Source organism: Alligator sinensis, unplaced genomic scaffold (genome assembly GCF_000455745.1).
Source record: "Alligator sinensis unplaced genomic scaffold, ASM45574v1 scaffold555_1, whole genome shotgun sequence".
NCBI lineage: Eukaryota > Metazoa > Chordata > Crocodylia > Alligatoridae > Alligator > Alligator sinensis.
The window spans coordinates 162,297-164,824 of NW_005843016.1; the positions used below are offsets into that span (position 1 = coordinate 162,297).

Consider the following 2,528-nt stretch of genomic DNA (forward strand, 5'->3'; position numbering starts at 1 on the left):
GGGCAAGTGCCCCCCCCCCCCCGACTTAGGAAGCACTAGTCGCCTATGGCCCAGCCCAGCCCAGCCCGGCCCAGGGCAGCAAAATACTGGGATGCTGGGGGACTCTGATTTAACTTGAACCAGGAACAGCTCTGGACAAAAGTTTCATAAACCAGTTTGATGCAAATCAGTTAAGTCTGATACTACATTCAACCAGGTTTATTTTAAACCAGTTTCAGCCATTTTAAAACTGGTTTATGTGCATTGAACTTCTATTCTGTTACAAGTTTAAAACAATTTCTGATCACTTAAATTGGTTTATGTGTAACTTCTGTCCCTGTACAGACTGAACATTAGTCATTTGACCCAGATTTTAAAGATACTTAGAAACTTAACTTCAAATCGTTTAAGGGCTAGGTAGACACTTAAATACCTCTGAGAAGTTTGTGATTTCTGGATGCTTTTAAAATCTAAATATTAAAACTAAAGATTGGCAGGTGCCAGAGAAATCTCTGTCACGTTAAAATAGCATCTTTATCCTTATTGTGGCACACTATATCCTTAATGTAGTAGTGAAAGTAGGCTTAGCTTTGTGGTTGGGCATTTAATGTAAGAAGAGAAAAACATTGCAGGTCAACCACATGCAAGATCAGACAGATCACTTCTAATTTTTTTCATAACATGTTTAACCTTAAAGTTGCTTTTAACATTGTATTGCACTAGTCACCAACTGGTCGAATGCCCAGACTGAGATCGACTGTCAGAGGCTCTGCAATTGGGTGCAGCGGGATGTACGAGCAGTGGGATGGTAGCAAAACTCATGTGGCTCAGCCAACCTGCGCCCCCTCCTGCCTGGGGCTGGGCTGAATGAGTGGAACAATCCCCCTCGATGCCCTGCCGTGCCCCCTGCCATTGGGTGAGTGGGGCCTCGGCCAGGCCAGGGGAGGGTCAGAGCCCAGGTGGCTTGTCCAGTCAAAGGGGGGGGGGGGGGGGGGGACGACGGGGGGGGGGGGGAGAGGCTGAACACACTCCAGCAGAGGCCCAGGGGGCACATGCCCTGGCTACCATGCTCACCCCAAGCCTGTCTTGGGCTGCAGGCAGCAGCGGGATCCTGGCACACTCTCCTGTGGAGCTGTGGCTGCACCACCAGGTCCAATGCTGCTGCCCTGTGGCCCACTCCCCCAGGTGGGAGGCCCGGCTTGGCTGGGACCCAACCCTGCTCCAGGACTGCCCGACCCGCACCTGCCTCGTACCCGGGCTGGAGGAGCAGGGCTCTAGGATGCTCCGATCCAGCCTGCATGGGCCATCTCAAGGAAGGTGCTGCTCGCCCCCCTGCCCTTTGTGTCTGCCAGGCTCCACGTTCCAGCCTTCCCCACCCTGCTCCCAGTACCGGGCTCCAGCCGGGACCCACTTCCCCTTGGCAGAGCAGTAAAGGCTGTGTCCTGGGTCTGAGAAGGGTCCCAGAGACTCTGAGAGATGAGGGGAGAACCTGCCCCCACTTGCCCTGGGCTCCCAGCTGCTCCGTGCACCAGCCCTGCCACAGCACCAGGCCAGGGAGGACGTGGCTCTGCCTAGCCAGGATTGGGGTGGGGCTGGGTGAGAAAGAGCTGGGAAGGCAGAAACTTGTAGCCCAGAACCCCTGGGGATTGGAGACTACTGGGGCTGGGGCGGGAGTGAGCCCAGGAAGCGCCAGAGAACAAGAGAGGCCCACACTGCTGATCTCAGCAGGGTGCTCCTGACCCAGCCTGGTGGTGGGGCTGGGTGGGGGCGGAGCACGCAGGTGTTACCTCTCAGCTGTGTGTTCCTGGGGAACTGTGGCACAGGACACAGGCTGTCTGACTCACAAAGAATTCCCTCCCCCCACCTAAACGAAACTGATTAAGATGCAGTGGGAGACACACCTAAAACCCTCCAGATAAGGGTGACAAGAGTGAAACAACTGCCCTAGGTCTCATTTGCATCTGAGATGGAACCAGATGACCATTCATTTACATGAGAGATGGAAAACAGAAAGCCTGAAGCAGAGACTGCAGTGAATTCTGGGATCAGAGAAGCAGGAGAGCACTGCATGATGGGGAATCTGTGCTCCAAATGCTAATCAACCCATGTTCACACACCCAGCTCAGCATTTATCAGACCAGTTCTAATGTGGATTTACAAAGGACTCCCCCCTCCAAATTTAATAGGCATCTCGGGCCGTACATTCCCCGGTCCCACTATGGGAGGCCTATTTAAACTTGATTGACTAAAACTCGGTTGCCGGGTTAGGGAATGCTGAGGCAAAGAGACCGAGTCAGAGGGGGTATGGGCAACATTTGAACAATGGTAAAGGGTTCATCACAGCATCCAGCCTGTTGGAGGCCTGACCATAAATGTTGTCATACTTTTCCCGGGACAACTGGTGGAAGTCCTCCTGCCCAAAGGTTATAAACACTCCAATAATTGCCTTAAGTCTGTTAAAAGATTATAGTAAGATCTGGAAAAGTCAGGCTAAGCTGAGGCTTGTTCACAACAAGTAAAAATCCAAAACCCTGATGCTGCAAGCTATC

At 52.5% G+C, this 2,528-nt stretch overlaps 1 protein-coding gene across 1 annotated transcript in view; it reads right to left on the bottom strand.

Moving 5' to 3' along the window:
• Positions 1-2,528, bottom strand: part of ANKAR (ankyrin and armadillo repeat containing) — a 49,836-nt gene that overhangs the window by 21,914 nt on the left and 25,394 nt on the right. The window lies entirely within an intron of this gene.